Raw genomic sequence first — 14,217 nt, 5'->3', positions numbered from 1 at the left:
TTATTAAATGTCCTCTGTAGTGGACATCAGGATCTTATTAAATGTCCACTACAGAGGACATCGGGATGTTATTAAATGTCCTCTGTAGTGGACATCAGGATGTTATTAAATGTCCTCTGTAGTGGACATCAGGATGTTATTAAATGTCCTCTGTAGTGGACATCAGGATGTTATTAAATGTGGGTTAACTGGCCTAGGAACAGTGGGTTAACTGGCCTAGGAACAGTGGGTTAACTGGTCTAGGAACAGTGGGTTAACTGGTCTAGGAACAGTGGGTTAACTGGTCTAGGAACAGTGGGTTAACTGGTCTAGGAACAGAGGGTTAACTGGTCTAGGAACAGTGGGTTAACTGGTCTAGGAACAGTGGGTTAACTGGTCTAGGAACAGTGGGTTAACTGGTCTAGGAACAGTGGGTTAACTGGTCTAGGAACAGAGGGTTAACTGGTCTAGGAACAGTGGGTTAACTGGTCTAGGAACAGTGCCTTGTTCAGGGGCAGAATGACAGACTTTGACCTTGTCAGTTCAGGGATTCGATCTAACAACCTTTCGGTTACTGGCCCAACGCTCTAACCACTAGGCTACCTGCTGGTTACTGGCCAACGCTCTAACCACTAGGCTACCTGCTGGTTACTGGCCCAACTCTCTAACCACTAGGCTACCTGCTGGTTACTGGCCCAACGCTCTAACCACTAGGCTACCTGCTGGTTACTGGCCCAACACTCTAACCACTAGGCTACCTGCTGGTTACTGGCCCAACGCTCTAACCACTAGGCTACCTGCTGGTTACTGACCCAACACTCTAACCACTAGGCTACCTGCTGGTTACTGGCCTAACGCTCTAACCACTAGGCTACCTGCTGGTTACTGGCCCAACACTCTAACCACTAGGCTACCTGCTGGTTACTGGCCCAACACTCTAACCACTAGGCTTTCTGCCAATGTGGTTGATACATTTGGAGAATAAACTTGACCTCCATATCTCGTTTTTGTGTGTTTCTTTATGTACTATACTGTGAAAGAGAGGATTTCAACAGTGTGTGGGCAGAGATCTCAACCGACAGAAAAGAATGCGAGGCCACGTCAACTAATGGAAAACGGATCACAGTTCATAAGGATCACAGTTCATAAAGCTTCTGTCACTCCCAATATTCTACATGTGTTCCCCGGTGTGTTTCAAGTCTCATGAGAGAGCTGCTAGTTACATGTGACATGACGGACATATTGTATCGACGTGTGTGGCAACGCAATAACCTCATATAATACACCTTTTGACCAACCATATGTTGACAATGTTATGAACAAAAGCCAAATATGCTGAAAGCCAAATATCTGTTTTTTCTTTAGAGAAATACCACAGCTTCCATCATGTATCACTTTGTTCATCTATGATCCTTAACCCACACTGGTCATTTGATGTAGGAGTTGCTTCATCATTTCTGTTGGAGATGGAATACGTAGAAGCCTGGATTAATCGCCAGCCAGCCAGAGAAGGAAAAACAACATTCTGCCTTGGGGATTTGACTGTGTGTGTGTGTGTGTGTGTGTGTGTGTGTGTGTGTGTGTGTGTTTGTGTGTGTGGTGAGATTTCTTTGATTGTATTAAGTCTGAAATGTATCATCCATTATTCAAATTAGGACTCAGCATTGATGAATAATTTATGGTCTCTCAGTGGTTAGGTTACAGAACTCAGATGGTCTCTCAGTGGTTAGGTTACAGAACTCAGATGGTCTCTCAGTGGTTAGGTTACAGAACTCAGATGGTCTCTCAGTGGTTAGGTTACAGAACTCAGATGGTCTCTCAGTGGTTAGGTTACAGAACTCAGATGGTCTCTCAGTGGTTAGGTTACAGAACTCAGATAGTCTCTCAGTGGTTCGTTTACAGAACTCAGATGGTCTCTCAGTGTTTAGGTTGCAGAACTCAGATGGTCTCTCAGTGGTTAGGTTACAGAACTCAGATGGTCTCTCAGTGGTTAGGTTACAGAACTCAGATGGTCTCTCAGTGGTTAGGTTACAGAACTTATCAGATGGTCTCTCAGTGGTTAGGTTACAGAACTCATCAGATGGTCTCTCAGTGGTTAGATTACAGAACTCATCAGATGGTCTCTCAGTGGTTAGGTTACAGAACTCATCAGATGGTCTCTCAGTGGTTAGGTTACAGAACTTATCAGATGGTCTCTCAGTGGTTAGGTTACAGAACTCATCAGATGGTCTCTCAGTGGTTAGGTTACAGAACTCATCAGATGGTCTCTCAGTGGTTAGGTTACAGAACTCATCAGATGGTCTCTCAGTGGTTAGGTTACAGAACTCATCAGATGGTCTCTCAGTGGTTAGGTTACAGAACTCATCAGATGGTCTCTCAGTGGTTAGGTTACAGAACTCATCAGATGGTCTCTCAGTGGTTAGGTTACAGAACTTATCAGATGGTCTCTCAGTGGTTAGGTTACAGAACTCATCAGATGGTCTCTCAGTGGTTAGGTTACAGAACTCATCAGATGGTCTCTCAGTGGTTAGGTTACAGAACTCATCAGATGGTCTCTCAGTGGTTAGGTTACAGAACTCATCAGATGGTCTCTCAGTGGTTAGGTTACAGAACTCATCAGATGGTCTCTCAGTGGTTAGGTTACAGAACTGATCAGATGGTCTCTCAGTGGTTAGGCTACATAACTCAGATGGTCTCTCAGTGGTTAGATTACAGAACTCATCAGATGGTCTCTCAGTGGTTAGGTTTGAGAACTCATCAGATGGTCTCTCAGTGGTTAGGTTACAGAACTCATCAGATGGTCTCTCAGTGGTTAGGTTACAGAACTCAGATGGTCTCTCAGTGAATAGGTTACAGAACTCAGATGGTCTCTCAGTGGTTAGGTTACAGAACTCAGATGGTCTCAGTGGTTAGGTTACAGAACTCAGATGGTCTCAGTGGTTAGGTTACAGAACTCATCAGATGGTCTCTCAGTGGTTAGGTTACAGAACTCAGATGGTCTCTCAGTGGTTAGGTTACAGAACTCAGATGGTCTCTCAGTGGTTAGGTTACAGAACTCAGATGGTCTCTCAGTGGTTAGGTTACAGAACTCAGATAGTCTCTCAGTGGTTAGGTTACAGAACTTATCAGATGGTCTCTCAGTGGTCAGGTTACAGAACTCATCAGATGGTCTCTCAGTGGTTAGGTTACAGAACTCATCAGATGGTCTCTCAGTGGTTAGGTTACAGAACTCATCAGATGGTCTCTCAGTGGTTAGGTTACAGAACTCATCAGATGGTCTCTCAGTGGTTAGGTTACAGAACTCATCAGATGGTCTCTCAGTGGTTAGGTTACAGAACTCATCAGATGGTCTCTCAGTGGTTAGGTTACAGAACTCATCAGATGGTCTCTCAGTGGTTAGGTTACAGAACTTATCAGATGGTCTCTCAGTGGTTAGGTTACAGAACTCATCAGATGGTCTCTCAGTGGTTAAGTTACAGAACTCATCAGATGGTCTCTCAGTGGTTAGGTTACAGCACTCATCAGATGGTCTCTCAGTGGTTAGGTTACAGAACTCATCAGATGGTCTCTCAGTGGTTAGGTTACAGAACTCATCAGATGGTCTCTCAGTGGTTAGGTTACAGAACTCAGATGGTCTCTCAGTGGTTAGGTTACAGAACTCATCAGATGGTCTCTCAGTGGTTAGGTTACAGAACTTATCAGATGGTCTCTCAGTGGTTAGGTTACAGAACTCATCAGATGGTCTCTCAGTGGTTAGGTTACAGAACTCATCAGATGGTCTCTCAGTGGTTAGGTTACAGAACTCATCAGATGGTCTCTCAGTGGTTAGGTTACAGAACTGATCAGATGGTCTCTCAGTGGTTAGGCTACAGAACTCAGATGGTCTCTCAGTGGTTAGATTACAGAACTCATCAGATGGTCTCTCAGTGGTTAGGCTACAGAACTCAGATGGTCTCTCAGTGGTTAGGTTACAGAACTCATCAGATGGTCTCTCAGTGGTTAGGTTACAGAACTTATCAGATGGTCTCTCAGTGGTTAGGTTACAGAACTTATCAGATGGTCTCTCAGTGGTTAGGTTACAGAACTTATCAGATGGTCTCTCAGTGGTTAGGTTACAGAACTTATCAGATGGTCTCTCAGTGGTTAGGTTACAGAACTCATCAGATGGTCTCTCAGTGGTTAGGTTACAGAACTCAGATGGTCTCTCAGTGGTTAGGTTACAGAACTCAGATGGTCTCTCAGTGGTTAGGTTACAGAACTCAGATGGTCTCTCAGTGGTTAGGTTACAGAACTCATCAGATGGTCTCTCAGTGGTTAGGTTACAGAACTCATCAGATGGTCTCTCAGTGGTTAGGTTACAGAACTCATCAGATGGTCTCTCAGTGGTTAGGTTACAGAACTCATCAGATGGTCTCTCAGTGGTTAGGTTACAGAACTCAGATGGTCTCTCAGTGGTTAGGTTACAGAACTCATCAGATGGTCTCTCAGTGGTTAGGTTACAGAACTGAGATGGTCTCTCAGTGGTTAGGTTACAGAACTCAGACGGTCTCTCAGTGGTTAGGTTACAGAACTCAGATGGTCTCTCAGTGGTTAGGTTACAGAACTCATCAGACGGTGACCCCTGCAGTGCCCTGGATACTTGCCCTGGTCAAAAGTAGTACACTACATAGGGAATAGGGTACATGTGCCATGGTCAAAAGTAGTGGACCCTATAGGGAACAGGGTGCCATTTGGGATGAAGTCATTACCATCAGATGGAATAACTCCAGTCTCATAACGCTCCTTATTAGTCACAGTGGTGGTGACCCACTGGAACAGTACCTGTCAGAAAGCAAGTGAGCTAAAACAACTGTGATGCACAAGGTATGAGTAGGGGTGGGGTGAGAGAGAGGGGGGAGGGGGGAGAGAGAGACAGAGAGGGAGGGAGAGAGAGAGAGCAATAGAGAGAGATAAATAGAGAGAGAGATAAATAGAGAGAGATAAATAGAGAGAGATAAATAGAGAGAGATAAATAGAGAGAGATAAATAGAGAGAGAGAGCGATCGATAGAGAGAGAGAGCGATCGATAGAGAGAGATAAATAGAGCGAGAGAGAGGGAGAGGGAGTTAAATAGAGAGAGAGAGGGAGAGACCGATAAATAGAGAGGGCGAGAGAGAGAGAGATAAACAGAGAGAGAGAGAGTGTGTGGGGGTGTTTTTAGATGTGTTAGCTGGGGCCTATCTCTGAGTGGTTATTAAACGTGTTTGTGACATGTGGGCTGTTGATTCTCACTATAGGGCTGTAGTGGTGTGTGTCTCACCATCGTAGCAGAAGCCGTGAAGGCAGGGGTTGGAGCTGCACTCGTCCATGTTGATCTCACAGCGGGAGCCTGTGAAGCCACGTCGACAGCGACAGCGGAAACCCAGAGGGAAATGGACCTGATCAGGTTCCTCTACACACTCAGCACCGTTCTCACAGGGGTTGTTGGCCTCACAGGGGAGGAACTCACAGTTCCTACCTATAGTAGGAGGTAGTGGGAGCAGGGCCCAGCAACCAGCAGCGGTGGGGGGAGAGACACACAAAGTCAGACATAGAACTCACAGTTCCTACTTCTAGTATGGTAGGAAGAGCAGAGCCCAAGAATGAATAGGCAAACAGGACGAGTGAGAAACATTTTCAGATGGACATCATTTCTTCCGACATACTGTAGAATGAGCAGCGGACAACAAATAGGCAGATGGAGAGAGAAGATCAGGCAGGTCACCTGTCATACAAGCCACTATTCGACGTCCATCCAGGTCTGAGGACGACGGGAGATGATATGGAAAACGACCACTAGGGGCAACAGTGAGCTCTGTTACCTTCAAATAGGCTTTGGTTTTGCTAGGGCGTTGTGGATGGGGATGGTTCCAAAGGTTGAATGTTCGAATCTAGTGATAGAAAGTTAGTTTTGATATTTAAGCCAATCCCAAACCTGAACCCGACCTTAACCATTCAGAGTTCATGTCTAATCTTAAGAATCCAGAGTTAATAAAAAAATATATAGATATATTTTGATGTTTGGAACAACTTCTAAATTTGACGTTTTTAGAAATATGGATAAACGTCTAATTCTGACGCGAGACTGTGATAGCCAGCAACAAACAGGCAGACAGAGAGAAACAGTGTCAGACAGAGAAGGTAGAGCAGCGGCCAGCAACAAACAGGCAGACAGAGAGAAACAGTGTCAGACAGAGAAGGTAGAGCAGCGGCCAGCAACAAACAGGCAGACAGAGAGAAACAGTGTCAGACAGAGAAGGAAGAGCAGCGGCCAGCAACAAACAGGCAGACGGAGAGAAACAGTGTCAGACAGAGAAGGTAGAGCAGCGGCCAGCAACAAACAGGCAGACAGAGAGAAACAGTGTCAGACAGAGAAGGTAGAGCAGCGGCCAGCAACAAACAGGCAGACAGAGAGAAACAGTGTCAGACAGAGAAGGTAGAGCAGCGACCAGCAACAAACAGGCAGACAGAGAGAAACAGTGTCAGACAGAGAAGGTAGAGCAGCGGCCAGCAACAAACAGGCAGACAGAGAGAAACAGTGTCAGACAGAGAAGGTAGAGCAGCGGCCAGCAACAAACAGGCAGACAGAGAGAAACAGTGGCAGACAGAGAAGGTAGAGCAGCGGCCAGCAACAAACAGGCAGACAGAGAGAAACAGTGTCAGACAGAGAAGGTAGAGCAGCGGCCAGCAACAAACAGGCAGACAGAGAGAAACAGTGTCAGACAGAGAAGGTAGAGCAGCGGCCAGCAACAAACAGGCAGACGGAGAGAAACAGTGTCAGACAGAGAAGGTAGAGCAGCGGCCAGCAACAAACAGGCAGACAGAGAGAAACAGTGTCAGACAGAGAAGGTAGAGCAGCGGCCAGCAACAAACAGGCAGACAGAGAGAAACAGTGTCAGACAGAGAAGGTAGAGCAGCGGCCAGCAACAAACAGGCAGACAGAGAGAAACAGTGTCAGACAGAGAAGGTAGAGCAGCGGCCAGCAACAAACAGGCAGACAGAGAGAAACAGTGTCAGACAGAGAAGGTAGAGCAGCGGCCAGCAACAAACAGGCAGACAGAGAGAAACAGTGTCAGACAGAGAAGGAAGAGCAGCGACCAGCAACAAACAGGCAGACAGAGAGAAACAGTGTCAGACAGACATAGAAGTTCATTGTTGTACACAATTGCTCCCTGGTGCATAAAATAAAGACATTCTCAAACGTATTTCAGCTCATCTGTGTAATAAAGTATATTTGATCTCAAATCTTTGAATGAAATGAACAATACATAACTGAACAGGGAGTGGGGAATGACTATGAAAAACTGTATGTCCCTGGTTGACACCACTGACTGTCTGCTTTATGATGGTGCCAATATACTGGATAATATGGGGAGCTAATACATTTACTGCTAATTAGTCAATCATTAACATTTCATTTGTACCAATGCTTAGTAACGTCTCAAACTCCCTCTGGTGTGACGACAGATCTCAAATGCTGAAGGTTTCTGATCTTTTGAATACTATATCTGAAATAAAAACGTAAATAAAAATCGTATAATTACCTATATAATGCAAAAAAATGTACTTTTTTGGAGAATAATGGAAGTATTTCTTAGGAGAAAATATGTAAATTACCTAATAAACGTGTTTTTACTGAAAACTGTAAAAAAAAAAAAGTGTTTTTATTGTGAAATCCAGTTTAGCACTAAGGATGCATCTCAAATAGCACCCTATTCCTTATGTAGTACACTACTGTTGCTTCCCTATGTAGTAGTACACTATATATGGAATAGGGTTCCATTTGGTATGAACATCTTGGAGTCACTTTCAAAACTCCTTGTTCACAACAATAAAACAGACTATATTGACACAATCATGCACCTCTTCAATCACGTGAATAGTAGCAACACTCTGCTCGGGACTGTTTTCTCAGAGGGAAAGTTTAGTTGTTATCATGTAATCAAGGAAAGTTACATTTTTATCGCGAGAGCAAATTATAGACATTTACAAGAAAACACACACATCACTTCTACAAAGCAGAATAACAAGCCAGAAAACTCCACTCAGGCCTAAAATAATAGCTAGCTGGAAGAACCAGCATGCCAGAAGCTCAGTATCAAAACACGTTTTGATGAAAGCGCACTCTTGGAAAACTATTTAAATAAGAAAACATATGAACAAGGCAAAGTGTTTTCAACAAAGACAGTTAAAAAAACATGACAGAGCCAAGCAATGAACAGTGTGAATAAATGAGAACACGAAAATGGCACCCTATTCCTTATTTAGTGCACTACTTTTGACCAGGGACTATAGGTAGTGCACTAAATAGGTAATATGGTGCCATTTGGGACACAGAGGAGGTTTTGGGGAAGAGCATCATTTTCATGCAAGCTTGACATATCAAAACAAGTAGTCCTACCTCTGATAATTTCTGCAAGATGATTTTTTTTTTTAAAGGCAGGGAAAAGTACATGATTACAAAACTGAAACAGCATGAGGTAAAATATTTAAAGATCTACCATGGCACTGAACTCAGTAGGTCTCAGTTTTCAAACTTGGTGAAAGCATAGAACATGTCATTAGAGGGTTGAAAAATGTGTTGAGCTATCCACAGAGATCCTATAAAATGTGTAATTCTATAGAGCCATCTACCATGACACTGAACTCCGTCTTCAACCCTGGTGAAAGCATAGAACATGTCACGACCGGTACTAGCTACAGTATAGAAAACATATTTTCAAAAGAAACACAGGATATGTAACCAAGCAGAGGAGTGGGGTCACGGCCAGGGTCAGACATTATCAACGGGTTAACCCTTGTGGGAGTTGGCCCATATGGATAGGGCTAAATGCAATCGTTAGAGAAATATGAAACACATATGCATAAGCATGGTAGCAAATGAAAGGAAACCTTTTGGAGATTATGGGAAAATGATTAGACCAAAGTTGAAGACACAACAGTTCACCTGAAACAAGACTGTATCCAAACACTGCACTGTTGATTTTATGTGCATTTTACATTTACTGTACTTTCCTCCGCATTTGTTGATAAGGAAATCTGAAAGTGTCCAGAATAGAATTGGTTGTAATACTGTTGTAATGATGTCGTTATCAACCAGTTTTGCCCACCGGCTTGTGTTCATGCTTCTGATTCTACTGCAGGATCAGGACAGACTGAGAGGTCAGTGACCAGTGATTCATCATAGAACAGTATGCTGAGGAGGCAAAGCTGTGGGCTATCAGTGTTATGCAACCTTAGCCTGGACCCAGATCTCTTTGGGCTGTATAGCCAACTCCGATGGGAGTGTCGACCATAGCATTTGTAGGGCCCAGTTGTGTACAATGACCCCCTCGCCTATATACAACTCCCAATAACATAGCCAGTTTCAGGACCAGACAAGGCAGAGATTGTAGCTGCACACAAGCCCTTAACCAAAAATGCAGTTTTAAGAAAAAACATTTTTAAATAAGGAAGAGATAAGAATAACAAATAATTAAAGAGCAGCAGTAAATAACAATAGCGGGGCTTTATACAGGGGGGTACCAGTACAGAGTCAATGTGGAGGCTATATACAGGGGGTACCAGTACAGAGTCAATGTGGAGGCTATTTACAGGGGGTACCAGTACAGAGTCAATGTGGAGGCTATTTACAGGGGGTACCAGTACAGAGTCAATGTGGAGGCTATATACAGGGGGTACCAGTACAGAGTCAATGTGGAGGCTATATACAGGGGGTACCAGTACAGAGTCAATGTGGAGGCTATTTACAGGGGGTACCGGTACAGAGTCAATGTGGAGGCTATATGCACAGGGGGGTACCAGTACAGAGTCAATGTGGAGGCTATATACAGGGGGTACCAGTACAGAGTCAATGTGGAGGCTATATACAGGGGGGTACCGGTACAGAGTCAATGTGGAGGCTATATACAGGGGGGTACCGGTACAGAGTCAATGTGGAGGCTATATACATGGGGTACCGGTACAGAGTCAATGTGGAGGCTATATACAGGGGTTACCGGTACAGAGTCAATGTGGAGACTATATACAGGGGGTACCGGTACAGAGTCACTGTGGAGGCTATATACAGGGGGTACTGGTACAGAGTCAACTTGGAGGCTATATACAGGGGATACCGGTACAGAGTCAATGTGGAGGCTATATACAGGGGGTACCGGTACAGAGTCAACTTGGAGGCTATATACAGGGGGTACCGGTACAGAGTCAATGTGGAGGCTATATACAGGGGGTACCGGTACAGAGTCAATGTGGAGGCTATATACAGGGGGTACCGGTACAGAGTCAATGTGCGGGAGCACCGATGACGAGGTAATTGAGTTAATATGTGCTTGTACGTTGAGTTATTAAAGTGACTATGCATAGATAATAACAGAGAATAGCAGCAGCGTAGAAGGGGGGAGGGGGCAATGCAAATATTCTGGGTAGCCATTTGAATAGCTGTTCAGGAGTCTTATGGCTTGGGGGTAGAAGCTGTTTAGAAATGTCTTGGACCTAGACTTGGAAGCCGTGCAACCGCAACACCAGGCAGCGATGCAACCTGTCAGGACGCACTCAGTGGTCACGTTGATCACGTTGAGGAAGATGTTTTTGTCCTTGAACCATACGGTCAGGTCTCTGACCTTCCTATAGGCTGTCTCATCGCTGTCGGTGATCAGGCTGTTGTGTCATCAGCAAACTTGATGGTGTTGGAGTCATGCCTGGCCGTGCAGTCATGAGTGAACAGGGAGTACAGGAGGAGACCGAGCATGCACCCCTGAGGGGCCCCTGTGTTGAGGATCAGCGTGGTGGATGTGTTGTTACCCTTACCACCTGGTGGCGGCCCGTCGAAGTCCAGGATCCAGTTGCAGAGGGAGGTGTTTAGTCCAAGGGTCTTTAGCTTTGAGGGCACTATGGTGTTGAACGCTGAGCCTGCATTCAACGACTTGTCTGCATTCTCACATAGGTGTTTTAAAAAATCTGTCTATATTTTTCTAACCTTTATTTAACTAGGCAAGTCAGTTAAGAACAAATTCTTATTTACAAAGACGGCCTACCGGGGAACAGTGGGGTTAACTGCCTTGTTCAGGAGCAGAACGACAGCTCGGGGATTCGATCCAGCAAACTGTCGGTTACTGGCCCAACGCTCTAACCACTAGGCTACCTGCCGTGTTCCTTTTGTCCAGGTGTGAAAGGGCAGTGTGGAGTGCCATCGAGATTGCATCATTGGTATGCAAATTGGAGTGGGTCTAGGGTTTCTGGGATAATGGCATTGATGTGAGCCATGACCAGCCTTCCAAAGCATTTCATGGCTACAGACGTGAGTGCTACGGGTCGGTAGTCATTTAGGCAGGTTACCTTAGTGTTCTTGGGCACAGGCACCAAATAAACGTTCCCACTCTGGTGCCGACACCCCACTGAGAGTTCCTGCTCCTTAATCACAGCCACCACACAAATGGTAATCAAAACTGGATTAGGCCAATTTGGATGTCTGTTTGATTTCCATAATAGTAGCAAACTACTCAAGTCAATGTTGCACGCATCAAGTTTTTAATGTCACATGCACAAGTACAAGGAAATGCCTTTCTTGCAAGCTTTTATCCCAACAATGCAGTTAATCGATATCAATGTAGTACGCATCAAGTAAGGTACAACAAAAACACAGGAAATAAGAAGAACATGAGAAAGTAGGTATGCTATATACATGGTCAATTCCAATACCACAGTTACAATTCTAACTAGACAAGTCAGTTAAGAACAAATTCTTATTTACAGTGACGGCCTACACCGGCACTGACGACACTGGGCCAATTGCGCGCCGCCCTATGTGCAGGGATACTGGAGGTAGATATGTACAGTACCAGTCAAAAGTTTGGACACACCTACGTTTTTTGTTTTGTTTGCTATTTCTACATTGTTGAAAAATAGTGAAGACATCAAAACTATGAAATAACACATATGGAATCATATAGTTACCAAAAAAGTGTTAAACAAATATAATTTAGAACAAATATATTTTAGATTTCAGATCCTTCGAAGTAGCCACCCCTTGCCTTGAAGACAGCTTTGCACACTTTCGGCATTCTCTCAACCAGCTTCATGAGGAATGCTTTTCCAATAGTCTTGAAGGAGTTCCCACATATGCTGAGCACTTGTTGGCTGCTTTTCCTTCCCTCTGCGGTCCAACTCATCCCAAACCCTCTCAATTGGGTTGAGGTTGGGTGATTGTGGAGGCCAGGTCATCTGATGCAGCACTCCTGCATGCAGCACACAAAGAAACTGCAGTTGGAACCAAAAATCTCAAATTTGGACTCAGACCAAAGAACAGATTTCCACAGGTCTAATGTCCATTGCTCTTTGCTTATTTGAGCTGTTCTTGCCATAATTTGAGCTGTTATTACCAAATAGGGATATCTTCTGTATACCATCCCTACCTTGTCACAACACAACTGACTGGCTCAAATTCCTCAAATACATTTTTAACAAGGCATACCTGTTAATTGAAAGGCATTCTAGGTGACTACCTCATGAAGCTGGTTGAGAGAATGCCAAGCGTGTGCAAAGCTGTCATCAAGGGTGTTTAATTTGAAGAATCTAAAATCTAAAATATATTTTGATTTGTTTAACACTTTTTTGGTTGCTACATGATTCCATATATGTTATTTCATAGTCTTCACTATTATTCTACAATTTAGAAAATAGTCAAAATAAAGAAAAACCCTAGAATGAGTAGATGTGTCCAAACTTTTGACTTGGGGTAACGTGACTGGGCATCAGGATATATGATAAACAGAGTAGCAGCAGCATATATGATGATTGTATGTGAGTGTGCGTGTTATATGTGTGTGAGCAAATGAAATGAGTGTAGTGTCAGTGTGTGTGAGTGAGTGAGTGTGTAGCATGTTATCCACAGGAGACATGGCAATAAAATATTGCCTTTTGTCAAGATTGAAACAGTCTTTTTCCATACACACACAACTGTTGCTATGGCACCACCACCTACACTACATGGCCAGAGGTAAGTAGACAGCCCGTCAAATGAGTGGATTCAGCTATTTCAGCCACACGCGTTGCTGACAGGTGTATAGAATCGAGCACACAGCCATGCAATCTCTATAGACAAACATTGGCAGTAGAATGGCCTTTTCTGAAGAGCTGCTTGACTTTCAACGTGGCACCATTATAGGATGCGTCTTTTCAAACAAGTCAGTTCGTCAATTTCTGCCCTGCTAGAGCTGTCCCTGGCAACTGCAAGTGCTGTTATTGTGAAGTGGAAACGTCTATGAGCAACAACGGCTCAGCCACAAAGTGGAAACATTTAGGAGCAACAACGGCTCAGCCGTCAAGTGGAAACATCTAGGAGCAACAACGGCTCGGCCGTGAAGTGGAAACATCTAGTAGCAACAACGGCTCGGCCGTGAAGTGGAAACATCTAGGAGCAACAACGGCTCGGCCGTGAAGTGGAAACATCTAGGAGCAACAACGGCTCAGCCATGAAGTGGAAACATCTAGGAGCAACAACGGCTCAGCCGTGAAGTAGAAACATCTAGGAGCAACAACGGCTCAGCCATGAAGTGGAAACATCTAGGAGCAACAACGGCTCAGCCATGAAGTGGAAACATCTAGGAGCAACAACGGCTCAGCCGTGAAGTGGAAACATCTAGGAGCAACAACGGCTCGGTCGTGAAGTGGAAACATCTAGGAGCAACAACGGCTCAGCCATGAAGTGGAAACATCTAGGAGCAACAATGGCTCAGCCGTGAAGTAGAAACATCTAGGAGCAACAACGGCTCAGCCGTGAAGTGGAAACATCTAGGAGCAACAACGGCTCAGCCGTGAAGTGGAAACATCTAGGAGCAACAACGGCTCAGCCGTGAAGTGGACGTCCTGGATCTGAACCTTCAAAATGAGCTTCAGGAAGTCAACTGCTGTTGGGGTAAGTTTCTCAAAAACAAGTGAAATTCTAAAAAAAAATGTATCTGTAACCTTCTATAACATGTAATTTACATCAAAAAGAAATAGTGAAATTCTCCTTTAAACATTGCTGTGGACATAGAACATCCAATGTTGTTGCTTTTCTATTAAAATGTGTGATTTTGAGACCAAACAAAACGGAATTTGGTGAAAACTTCAACAGATTTTATAGGGCACTAGTTGTCTAAGGCTATACAGCACTAAGACAGACAACATTAGTGGGGACCAAGGCTATACAGCACAACACATTAGTGGGGACCAAGGCTATAC

General features: G+C 44.3%; 1 pseudogene; it reads right to left on the bottom strand.

The window, feature by feature from the left end:
* The window catches only part of LOC149972630 (delta and Notch-like epidermal growth factor-related receptor), a 40,002-nt pseudogene extending 34,273 nt beyond the window's left edge, over window positions 1-5,729 (bottom strand).
* Between the last annotated feature and the right edge of the window lie 8,488 nt (window positions 5,730-14,217).

The sequence above is a fragment of the Oncorhynchus mykiss genome, chromosome 23, assembly GCF_057628025.1.
Source record: "Oncorhynchus mykiss isolate SJ-2025 chromosome 23, ASM5762802v1, whole genome shotgun sequence".
NCBI lineage: Eukaryota > Metazoa > Chordata > Actinopteri > Salmoniformes > Salmonidae > Oncorhynchus > Oncorhynchus mykiss.
The sequence above is the reverse complement of the archived record's forward strand: the minus strand, read 5'-3'. Positions and strand labels throughout refer to the sequence as shown.